The sequence below is a fragment of the Rattus norvegicus genome, chromosome 3 (assembly GCF_036323735.1).
Source record: "Rattus norvegicus strain BN/NHsdMcwi chromosome 3, GRCr8, whole genome shotgun sequence".
Classification (NCBI taxonomy): domain Eukaryota; kingdom Metazoa; phylum Chordata; class Mammalia; order Rodentia; family Muridae; genus Rattus; species Rattus norvegicus.
In genome coordinates this window covers 91,969,512-91,982,811 of record NC_086021.1, presented here as the reverse complement: position 1 = coordinate 91,982,811, position 13,300 = coordinate 91,969,512, and the positions used below count along the sequence as shown (strand labels likewise).

Here is a 13,300-nt window from a genome sequence, read left to right as displayed (position 1 = left end):
ATGCTTCAGTGCTTGGAAAACTCAGGTTTCCATGGAATATTTTAAGATGGTGAAAATTTAACCCTGTTAACTTTATTTGGATGTGTTACTATGTGTTTTTTGTTTTAAGGTGTATTTCAGCCTTATTAAGAGATAAGGCTTTCAAGACACGACCAAATTCCAATGTTAAAATATTTGATAGTTTTTGAACTTTATAAATGAAAATATCTAAAAGTAAAATAGATCAATTTATTGAATTACTATGATTTTACTGAGATAAACAAATCTTTCATGGCTAATACAAACATTCTAATAGGTGAGATTTCATCATTACTGTTACATAATGAGTATATTAGAAAAGGTCAAAATACACATACACTTTTTTTAAAAAATATGTAAAGGTTTATGACAACATTGTTATATGAGCAACTGCATATAAGTTTTCCATTTCACATATGCATCAATTCAATCACATATTAGCTATTTGATGTTTTATATTATTAGAGTGTACTTATTCTATTTTTGTGTCTCTATTTGGAACAGATTTTTTTAATGAAAACTAATGGAAAAACACAACCTTACAACAGTGACTCAATTCATCCTCATGGGCATCACAGAGCGCCCTGAACTACAGGCTCCATTGTTTGGATTGTTCCTGGTCATCTACATGAGCTCAATGTTTGGTAACTTGGGAATGATCATCCTAACCACAGTGGACTCCAGGCTGCAAACACCCATGTACTTTTTCATTAGACACCTGGCTATCACAGACCTTGGTTATTCTACAGCTGTGGGACCCAAGATGTTGGTAAATTTTGTTGTCGATCTGAACATAATATCCTATAATCTTTGTGCTACACAACTAGCTTTTTTCTCGTGTTCATAATTAGTGAGCTTTTTATTCTGTCTGCAATGTCCTATGACCGCTATGTGGCCATCTGTAAGCCTCTGCTCTACACTGTCATCATGTCTCAAAGGGTGTGTCAGGTGCTGGTGGCAATCCCCTACTTGTACTGCACATTTGTTTCTCTTCTAGTCACCACAAAGATTTTCACATTGTCTTTCTGTGGCTATAATGTCATTAGTCATTTCTACTGTGACAGTCTTCCCTTGTTATCTTTGATCTGTTCAAGCACACATGAAATTGAAATGATTATTCTGGTCTTGGCCGCTTTTAATTTGATATCCTCCCTTCTGGTGGTCCTTGTTTCTTACCTGTTCATCCTCATAGCCATTCTCAGAATGAATTCTGCTGAAGGTAGACGCAAGGCTTTCTCCACCTGTGGATCCCACCTGACAGTGGTCACTGTCTTCTATGGGACTTTAATATTTATGTATGTGCAGCCCCAGTCCAGTCACTCTTTTGATACTGATAAAGTGGCTTCCATCTTTTATACCCTGATTATACCCATGTTAAACCCCATGATATACAGTTTGAGGAATAAAGATGTAAAGTATGCACTTCAAAGAGCATTGAGAAAGATATACAGCATACTTTCATAAATATTACATATTATGTAAGATGATTTCTACTAACCAGAATTTAATGAATATTTCCTATGTCTTTTGTCAGAATGTATATCATGTACAAATGAGTCTATTTTATATTTAAAGATTTCCCTCCTTTGTAACTAAACATTGCATAATTCTTTGAAAACATCATGAAATGCTTTTGTTGTTTTAAATTTTATTTGTATATGTATGTACATGTCTCACCATAGATGAAGACCAGAGTACAACTTGCAAGAGTCATCTCTCTCTTTCTGCCATGTGGGTGAGTCCTGGGAAAGGACTCAATAACAAGGCCCTTAACCAATTGGGCTGACCTCTTGGTTCCCCTTAATTGGAAGGATGAATTGTGGCAAAATAATAGAGGGACTTACTTGGCATAACAGAGTGTGTTTATGTCTGTATCATCAATATGTATACTATTTGTAAATAAAAACTTACTAGATTCATATGAAGAATTGATTTGTCCTTTGTGGCATCCCTGTTACAAGGTAAAATTCAGCACCTATGCATATTTAATTATATTTTTTGTCTTTTCAGTCACCAGAACAGTTGCATTTAGACTTCTCATATTCCTGTAGGTTGTTTTCAAAGCATATTCTGTTATGCTGCAGCAGACACCTGGTTGCACAATGGTTATAAAAACACTAGTATATAAAAGTCAACTTCAAAGTCCTTATTGTGTGTGGGGATCTGAAGTTGTTTATTTTTTATTTGAATATTTTATGTATTGACATTTCAAATGTTATCCCTTCACCATTCTCTCATATACCTCCCCCCATCCCTCTGCTTCTATGAGGATGCTCCCACCCCCACTTCAACACTCTGGCATTCCCCTACATTGGAGATACTAGCCTTCACAAGACCAAGGGCTTTTCTTCCTATTGATGCTGGATAATGTCATCATCTGGTACATATGCAGCTGGAGCCTGGGTCTGTCCATGTATAGACCACAGAGTTTTTCATCCCCCTCCCCTTTGCCTCTGAGAGAGTGCTTCCCCACCCAACCACCCCCCTCATGCACCCAGTCACCCACCTATACGCACGCTTCAGTATCCCCTTCCCAGGGCCTCAAGACTCTACAGAATTAGGTGTATCCTTTCCCACTGAGGCCAGACAAGGTAGTCCTCTGCTACATATGTGTCTGCGGCCATGGCCCAGATCATGTATGTTCTTTACATGGGCTCTGAACTCTAAGAGGTCCAGGTTAGTTGATACTTTTGTTCTTTCTATGGGGTTGCCATCTCCTTCCACCACTCCACAGGGACATGTGCTCCACTATGTTCATTGCAGCCTTATCCATAATATCTAGAAGCTAGAAACAACTCAGATGTCCCTTAACTGAAAAATGAATATAGAAAATATGGTTCATTTACACAGTACAATATCATTCAGCTCTTAAAAACCATGGCACCATAACTTTTAGAGGCAAATGGATGGAACTAGTAAATGTAGCTGACTTTTCCCCTAACTGATTGATTGGATAATTAAGATAACAAGAAGTCAATCACTGGACGAGGAAGAAGGAGAACGAGGGAACGAAAAGAAAGGAACGCTCCTTTTGGTCTGAGATGTGGGAGCAAAACAGGCAAGATATAGACCAGGGATTCTTAGATCAGGTAGCAGAATCCACCAAGATCCACCACTGAAAGATTTCTAACATAGAACAGTTAACGAGCTTAGAACAATAGACTCTGTGCCCAGCTATTGTGTTCCCTGTTGATCCTAAACTAAGATTGTCTGGTGGTTTCTAACTCAACTGAGCTCCAGAGGAAAAGTAACCACAGCAGAGAATGGGATGGGTTGGCAACAATGTGCCCCCAGGTACCCACAAACTTGGGATTGCTGATTGGTTTGACAGCAGCCAGTCATAGGGATTGGATGACTGGGAACAGTGGTTCAATAGCAAGCAAACCCAAAAATTTGGGCAGACTGACACATGGGGATAAGCATGGGGGCAAGAGAGTAGCCGGGGATAGCATGAGTTGATTTGTTAATAATATACACATTGAGCAAATATCATCCTGAATGAGGTCCCCAGACCAAAAGAACATGCATGGTACTTACTCACTGATAAGTGGATATTAGCCAAAAAGGACAGAATACCCATGATACAACTCATAAACCTTATGAAATACACTAAGAAGGAAGGCCCAATTGTAGATGCTTCAATCTCACTTAGAAATGGGAAGAGTATAATCACAGAAAGCAGAGGGATGGAGGGATTATAATTTTAATTATTTTTTCTTCTCTGTTCTTTTCTTTTTAGATGCTCTCTAGAAAGCAAATATGTTTTTCTTTCCTTTTTATAAACTATTCACTGAATTTCCATACATATCTCTAAAGAACCCTTCCCTTCCATGAAGCTCATTGCCTACTATGACGTTTATCTCCATATTGTCTTAGAATGGACAGCACAGCTCTCTCTTCCTCACCTTCATTTTCCTCCTATTGGCAGATGTCATGATCTACAGCTTAGCTTCCTTCTGGTTTTTATTTAAATTCTATTAAATCTCAATTATTTTGAGTTTTTTTGCAAATTATTTTATTGGTGACACTGAGAACCCTAAGGAAACCCATTTTCTCTTGTATTGTCAGCATTTCCTCCAGGAACAGGTGACCAGTAAAAGTAATGGCGGCTTATCTTGTTTCCAATAATGCTAGCATAGGCTAGCATCATCTGGACATTCAGTCTAGGCCCTCTTACACTGATATTAGCAAATATTGAAAAGTTTTTTCATAGACTTGGCAGTAGATACTGATGCCCATTTTTGACAGGAAACATGCAGACATGTTTTAGCATAATGACACTCCATTATATTTTTTCTATTTATTAGGCTAAACATCACATTGATACTTTTAATATTTCAAATACACAATGCAGTGCTGTGGGTATTTTTTATCATATGTTGTAATACAGTTTTGTACATAACTGAGATTCCAAGTTTATGTAGGCATGAATGCTCAATTCTCATACCCACTTACTTTTAAACAAAACTCTAAAATTTTTATCTTTAAAGATGATGGGGGGAAGGATGGAGAGATCTGGGTATAAAAGGCAACAGGGAAGGGAATAAGGGAACATTATCAGGTACTGGGGGTTAAGGGTGGGGGACAAGACTGAAGGACCATCAGAAAGAACTGAAATAAGCAACCCTGAGACGTAAGACGTGTGTGTGGGGGGGTGGGGGGGATGGAATGTACCAGAGCCCTGGGAGGCGAGAGACTCTTAGGACTCAATGGGAGGGACCTTAGATGAAATGCCTTACAGTGGGGAGAGGAAACTTGTAGAGTTTACCTCCAGAAGAAAGACAGGGCATCAAATGGAGGGATGGGGTTGCCATTCCACAGTCGATCACTCTGACCGAGTATTGTTCCTGTCTGAAAGAACTACAGGAACAAACATGAAGAGCCTGAGGAAAAAGAGGTCCAGTGACAGGACATTCTTCATATTAATCTGAATGTAAAATATTCTGCTGTTAGTGTTTAATTACCAAAAATCTTGTTCTGACTCCAATTTCCAGGGGATTCAATGATATCATTTGTACTCTATAAGAACCTATGATAATGCTGTACTTTTGAAATTTTTATATATGGATCCTTCAGTAACGAATGGAGTGCTTCCTACAAGTTCTTGGCTTTAGTCATCATCACAAGAATTTGCTGACATTTGCTTACCTAAATATAACCATTATAACTGAGGTGAGAATGAATAATAATATACTAAAAATATGCATTTTCTCTGAATTGTAATCTAGAAGTTTTTTTTTTTCTTATCCTTATTTGTCATTTGTGCTTTTTTAAAAGGTAGAACTATCTGGGAATAGAGAGGCAAAGTTTAGAACAGAGGCAGAATTAACATCCATTCAGAGCCTGCCCCACATGTGGCCCATACATATACAGCCACCAAACTAGATAAGAAGGATGAAGCAAAGAAGTGCAGGCTGACAGGAAACGGATGTAGATCTCTCCTGAGAGACACAGCCAGAATACAGCAAATACATAGGTGAATGCCATCATTAAACCATTGAACTGAGAACGGGACCCCGTTGAAGGAATCTTAGAAAGGACTGAAAGAGCTTGAAGGGCCTTGAGACCCCTTATGAACAATGCCAACCAACCAGAGCTTCCAGGGACTAAGCCGCTACCCAAAGACTATACATGGACTGGCCCTGGGCTCCGACTGCATAAGTAGCAATGAATAGCCTAGAAAGAGCACCAGTGGAAGGGGAAGCCCTTGGTCCTGCCAAGACTGAACCCCCAGTGAATGTGATTGTTGGGGGGAGGGCGGTAATGGGGGGAGGATGAGGAGGGGAGCACCCATAGAGAAGGGAAGGGGAAGGGTTAGGGGGATGTTGGCTCGGAAACCGGGAAGGGGAATAACAATCACAATGTAAATAAAAAATACCCAAGTTAATAAAGATGAAAAAAATAGAACAATCTATTAAGTTCATTTATGCATTTATTAAATTTAATATTCTTTCATTTTTGAAGTTAAGGATAATTTACAAAACTAATGTTTTAAGTTATATTATATTATTGATGAAGCTAAAAATACATGCTGATAGGGACCAGATATAGATCTCTCTTGAGAGACACATCCAGATCATGTCCAATACAGAGGTCAATGCTAGCAGCAAACCACTTAACTGAGAACAGGACCCCCTTAGAGGGAATTACAGGAGGGATTGAAAGAGTTTAAAGAGCTTGCAAACCCGTAAGAACAACAATGCCAACCAACCAGAGCTTCCAGGGACTAAACCACTACAGAAAGACCCAGGGCTCCAAAGGCATATGTAGCAGGGAATAGATATGTTGGGGCACCAGTGGAAGGGGAAGCCCTTGGTCCTGCCAAGTTTGGACCCCCAGTGCAGGGGAATATGGGGGAGGGCAGTAAAGGGGATTGATGGGGGGAATACCTGTATGGGGGAGGCAGAGGGGATGGGTGCTACAGGAAACTGGGAAAGGGAATAACATTTGAAATGTAAGTAAAGTAATAAATCTAATGAAAAAGAAAAAAAAATTCAAAAAGTTAAAAATAAACCTACCATAAGATCTAACTATACATCTGTTTTTCCTGAGGAATCTGAACCAATTGTCAGATAAATTCTCAACCATATTACCTGTTTCACCATTCATCATGGTCGACATGGAAACAGCCTAAATGTCTGTCAAGAAATGATTAGAAAAAAATCTAATGTTCATACACAGTGGAGTATTGTTTATCCATCAAAAATGAAAAGTGCAGTTTATAGGAGTATGGGAACAATTAGAGATCAATGTTATAGGCGAAGCAACTTATTCAGAAAAAAATTGCAGTTTTTTCACATGAAAATAGAAAAAGGAACTGTTTGAGAGGATCAAGGGAATATGGTGGCAGCTGAGAAAAGAGTTCAATGGAAGTTGAAAATTATGCATATCTGTATAATGATAACCCATCACCTTATTAAATTAATATGATTGAAAAGATGGAGAAAAGCATTATAAAGAAAAATTTATTATTTTATTATGAAGGTAATTATTATGCTAATTTGAACCAAAAGCTACTAGGATTACATCCTCATTGGAACATATCCTTTGTCTATATGACAATTAAATAAATGGATATGCACAAATTAAATCCAGGAAAATTATTAATTTATTGTTGTTTCGGTAGTAAAAGATCATACATTATTAGAGATTATGGGGAGCTAAGACCTAACATTTCAAGAACAAATGTCATTTTGTCTATTACAACTTCGAATTCTAAACATTTTTTTATTTTCTTGATATCTTCTTTACAGTACCTGTATTGATTGATTTTCCTATGAATAATTCTTAATTGTTAATTAATTAATATCAAGATGTCAAATTATTTTGTGTAGTGAAATACAAATGTCCCTTATATACTGTATGATGTTATTTTTCTATTGGGTGAAGTTATTTAAGAAGAAGGATAATCATTAATTTATAGATTTTTTTTTGGTAAGTGGGCATTAGGACTTAGATTGTTTCAGATGAAAACACATTCAAACAGCCATGATTGTTGTGTTTTATAAAAATAAGAGAGAGATAATATGTTTAATGGATATGTAGTCAGGTGTATGGGAAAGGGATGCTTCCTTGAACTCAAGCTGAGACATCCTTTTCCATTGAGGGACCAGCCCCACAACAGTATAGCATAGAATAGAGTTTATGCAGGGCATGGGGGGGAGGAATCAAGATGGTAGTGGAGACAGAGAAAGGAAGAGAGAGAGAGAGAGAGAGAGAGAGAGAGAGATGGGGGAGGAATTGAGGCTGGCTATAAGTATGTGGAGAGAGAGGGGAGGCAAATGGGGAGAGAGTGGCAAAGGGCAAGAGGACAAAGCAGGGAGCAAGAAGGCAAGAGAGAAAGAGAGAAAGAAAGAGAGAGATTGGGGGAAAAGCAACCCCTTTTATAGTGAGTCAGGCTTTCTTGGCTATTGTCAGGTAACTGTGGGACCGAACTTAGGCAAAATGATAACATATTTTGACATCAGCAAAAAATGCTACTTTAAAATTTATATCTTAACTGGTAGTCAGTTGAGGTTAATACTTACTTGTTTTTCAGTTTTAATTATTTTAAATATCCAAATACATGAAGACGTACATTTTGATGAATTCCATGAGGCATAGATAAGGAGGGATGTTTATTTGCCTAAATTAACAATTTATAATAGCAGGCAGTATATTATTTTAATTCAAATACATCATGCTCACTGTCCCTCATTCTAGTCATTCACCCCAACAATCCTCCCCCTATATCTCCCCATCCCCTTTTCCTCTGAGAGGGCCAGGTCTTCTTATGTATCTCTCCACCATGGCATCAAGTCTCTGTGGGGTTAGGCACATCTCCTCTCACTGAGGCCACACAAGTCAGCCCAGCTAGTAGAAACCCCACAGAAAAGGAACAGGTTCTGGAATAGCTCTTGTCAGAGTTGCTCACAACCTATAGGAATACAAAGCTGTACATCTTTTACATATGTGCAGGAGGCCTAGGTCCAACCGATGTATGCTCTTTGCTTTGTTTAGTCTCTGAGAGCCCCAAGAGTTCAGGTTAGCTGACTATGTTTGTCTTCCTATGGAGTTCCTATCACCTTCAGACCAGATATTCTTTCCACTACTCTTCAATAAAAGAGGTCCCAAGCTCCATCCATTGTTTGCCTGTGGGTGTCAGTTGCTAGGTGGAGCCTGCCAGAGGACAGTCATGCTAGACTTCTCTCTGCAGGCATAGTGAAGTATCAATAGTGTCAAGGATTGGTGCATTCCCATGGGATGGGTCTCACATTGGCCCATTGATTGGTTGGCCACTCCATCAATTTCTGTTCTATCCTCTATTGCTGAAGTTCTGGTAGACATGATAAATTTTGGATCAAGGGTTTGGTATCTGTATTGGTGTCCCTATTTTTCCACTGGGGTTCCTGCCTGGCTATAGAAAGTAGCCAATTCAAATCCATATCCTCATGCCGTAGGTTATAGCTAAGGTTACCTTCATTGATTCTTACGTGTCTCCTTTATTCCCAGGATTTTGTCAAATCCTAGACATGCCCAACATATCACCCTCTGACCTGGCAGTTGCACAGTACCATTGATTCTCATGATCATCTGACCATCTCTCCTATCCCATCCTAGACCTGATCCTGAATCCACCCCATTCCCATTCCCATCTCTTGTCCCATCTAGTTCCCTCCCTCCATAATAGCAGGTAGTATTAACAATAACTTTTAAAAGCATGTATACTATAGACTGTGAAATAATTTGTGACTTTTGCAAATATTAGCCATGAAATTTGCTACATAGTAATAAATATAATTAAAGTTTTTCCATGATTCTGCTATTTAATATGTTTGTTAGCATTCTATACTTTGGCTAATTAAGCATTTAATTATGAGACTTACACCAGTATTATATTTTCTTTTTCATCTAGTGGAAATAGCTATCTCACAGGACATGTAGCTGAAATTACACACTTAAAGAAAGCATTGACAAGCCTATATTAGTATAGAAAATATCAATTTGTAGAGAAATGCCAATTCATCAACATAGATGCTCTAGCAAGGGAACACATCCTAAGATATGCTCTGTCTGGAATGCAGACATTCCCTGAATTACAGTATGATCTAATTGGAATATAGACATACCCTTAGTACACAAATTTAATCTCAAATAATAAAGGCAAGTTTTGTTTGTAGAAGGAAGCAGCCATGTTTGAAAATGATGTGTCATTGAGGGGCAGACAAAGTGAAGAATAAGGGAATGATTTGACAGAGTGAGTCAGAGAACAGATATGCCAAATTTTCACGAGAGCAGTACAGGATAGAGAAGCTTTAAAAGATTACTGTAGTACAAGAATCACCCCACAAACCCTTGAGTAACATTCTCAGTCATACAGCTAGGGAGTATATTGTGCTTTTGCCCAAGGAATAATTGATTATGATCACAAACCTGACTCAGGAGATGATTGCATTCCCTAGGCCAGGATCTGAGAGAGATTTTAAGCCTGAAATCCACAACTATCTATGGGAAGTTATTTCACCTCTCAGAATTTATGACTAGCGGACTTCCTTAGGAACATATCTTCATTGTACAATTATCCTCTTCCCATTGGGTTATTCAATTCTGGTGGGGGACTGGCCTTGTCTAGCATTTATGTCTTAACTTGCAAACAAGGATGCCAGTAAGCAAAGTACATGTCCTTTTCTGTGATGTAGTATGTCAATTCCCAAGGAGGTCTTGGGAACTTAATAATTTACTGGACTCCTACACAAAATTGAAGTCTATGCCTTCTTATATTGGTGCATTTCTCTTATGCTGGAGCCCATTCCAGAGGTAGCTTGTAAAAGCAAAGACCTTAAAAGTTCCTACACAAGGGCAGGAAGTGATGCTGGGTGATTGGTGTGGGCCCAAGCTTCACTAACTGTAAATAGCACTTTTGTGATTGGTTTCTAAGAACACCAAAGGAAAGAGCATAGCAGAGTATGAAATCAACTGGGGCATAAGAAGCATCCTAGCATCAGTGGTAACAGCATATTAAAAAGTTCCTTATAACAGTAATTACATCATATGAGAAAGTTTCCTTTTAACATTAATAACAAGGTAAAATGGCTGACAAGAAAGGCAGCAGTTAACCGAGCTTTAATAAAGGACAGTACAGGAACAGAGAGTCCGTCAGCTGAGTTTAGTTCAGTGGAGTTGACTTTATTTCATTATCAGTTGAGTACAATTGCAGTTCAGTTGAGTTACAGTTGGTACATGAGTATTGTTAAGGAATAATATTAAGTATACTACTAAGCATATTCTGTTATGCTTGCACACTGGACCCTAGCATAGCTGTCCTCTGAGAAGCTTTTCCGAGCAGCTGACTAAAACAGATGCAGAGACCCACTGCTGAACATCGAATGGAGCTGAGTGACTCTTATGGAAGAGTTGAAAGATGAATCGAGGACCCCAAAGGGAATAGAAACTCCATGGGAAGACCAGCAAAATAACCTTGATCCTTCAGGGATCTAAAATACTGAACTACTAACCAAAGAGCATACAGTGACTGGATGCACATATGTTACACACATGTGTAACAGATATGCAGCTTTTTTTCATATGGATCCCCCAAGAACAGGTTTGGGGGTTATTCCTAAAGTTTTTGGCTGTCTGTAGAATATGTGCCACCTAACTGGGCTGCCTTATCTGGGCTCAGTGGGAGATGTACCTAGCCCTCCAGAGAGTTGATATAACAAAGTTTGGGATACCCAGGAGACCTCCAACCTCTCAGAGGAGGAGATGAGGGATGGGAAGACAACTGTGTGAGGTGGATACTGGGCAGAAAGGCAGCAATTGGGATTGAAAATGAATAAACAAACAAATAAATGAGGTACAGACCTAAATAGAGATTTATCAACAGAGGTAGCTGTAATGACCAAGAAGTACTTAAAGAAATGTTCAACATACTAGGTAATCAGGAAAAAGCAAATCAATACAACTGGGATATTTGGTCTTATACCCATCAAAATAGCTGAGATCAAAAACTGAAGTGACAGCTCATGCTGGCAAGAGTGTGGAGCACTGGGAACACTATTCCACTGCTGGTGGAGGTGCAAAGTTGTACAATAGCTTTGGAAGTCAATTTCATTGTTTCTTGAAAACTGGAAATTGTTCTAGTTCAAGACACAGCAATACAACTATTTGTCTTCAAAGGATCATCCTGAGTCAGTAAACCAGACCCAGAAAGACAAACATAGTATACGTACTCCCTTCTAAGCAGATATTAGCCGTGAAGCATAGGATAACCGTGGGGTGACCCTAGCTATGATTTCTAGTAATGGAGGATATGGAATCAGTAATGGCCAGTCCTGTAACCTGAAAAGACTTCCCATGGAGGGAATGGGGCATTGACCCGACACTAAATCGTAGACCCATAATTTGCCCTGTACAAGATGTGCATGTATGAAGATGGAGGATAAATTGAGGGAAAATCCAAGTGGTCCAACCTAAGACCCATAGCCCAGCCCTGACACTATTAATGTACCAATGGATAGAAAGAGATGCAAAAAGCCAGAGCCAAACATGGAATATCATGGAAAAAGGAAAGTAGTGAAGGACCCAGAGACGTCAGAATCACCACAAGTAAATCTATAGAATCAACTAATATGGGTGCATAGGAGCACACCAAACAGAGAGCATGTGTGAGATGGACCAAGGCTCTTGATACATATATAATAGTTGTGCAGCTAGGTCTTCCTGTGGAACTCCTAAGAGCTAGAGCAAGGGCGATATTGGACTTTGTTACATGTCTTTGGATCCCCTTTAGCTAACTGGGATGCCTTGCCAGTGGGAGGTGGTGTGCCTTAGTCCTATTACAACTTGATATGCCAAGGCATATCCATGGAAGGCCTTTCCTTTTCTGAGAAGGAAGGGAGGGCTTCAGTAGGAGTTAGATGGCAAGATGTGGGAAAGGGGGAGGTGGTGAGAGGGAAGGACTAAGAGGAAAGGAGAAGAGAAGAGAAGAGAAGAGAAGAGAAGAGAAGAGAAGAGAAGAGAAGAGAAGAGAAGAGAAGAAAAGAGAAGAGAAGAGAAGAGAAGAGAAGAGAACAGGAGAGAAGAGAAGAGAAGAGCTGAGCTGAAAGGAGAGAAGAGGAGAGGAGAGGAGAGGAAAGGAGGAGAGGAGAGAGGAGGAGAGTGGAGGAGAGAGGAGGGGAGGGGAGGGGAATATGAAAGATGGGATCTGGATGTAAAGGAGATGAAAAATAAAGTCATGGAACAAGAAAAAATATAAAAGTGTAATAAAGATAAATGCTTAGAACTAAAAAGAAGAAACATGCACAAAGTTTTGAGAAAGCCTCTAAATTCAGGCAATGTATGAATTTCCAACAAGGTGGCCCTTAGAAGTCATTGTGTACAACTGTGAAATTAATGTGCTATACTTGTACTATTGTAAGTGTAGCTTCTCAGTCATTTCTAGGAAATTAACAGTAGACTTCCTATTACATTGGATTTTACAATATCTATATCCCATCTTCCACTACTTTCCATGAGCCTTGGGCACAGGAGTTGTGTTATAAATATATGTCTGTGGTTGGCATGCCATGATATCCTGCTTTCTGTACTTTGACAAACTTTCATTTCCTGTGATGGCTTTTATCTGATGGGTTAAGAAGCATCTTTGGTTATTGGTAAAAGTTAAAAATATTTGGAGATATAAGGAAAATATTTAAATAAAGTTAGAAATTAGGTTATTAAAATGGTGGGAGGAGGTTCTCCTCTAAGATCCATGGACTCATCATGGTAGTTGATTGGTTTACAGGACAGTACATTGTGTATT

At 38.9% G+C, this 13,300-nt stretch overlaps 1 pseudogene; it reads left to right on the top strand.

Annotated features, from left to right (window-relative positions):
* On the top strand, positions 542-1,482 carry Or8k3b-ps1 (olfactory receptor family 8 subfamily K member 3B, pseudogene 1; annotated as a pseudogene).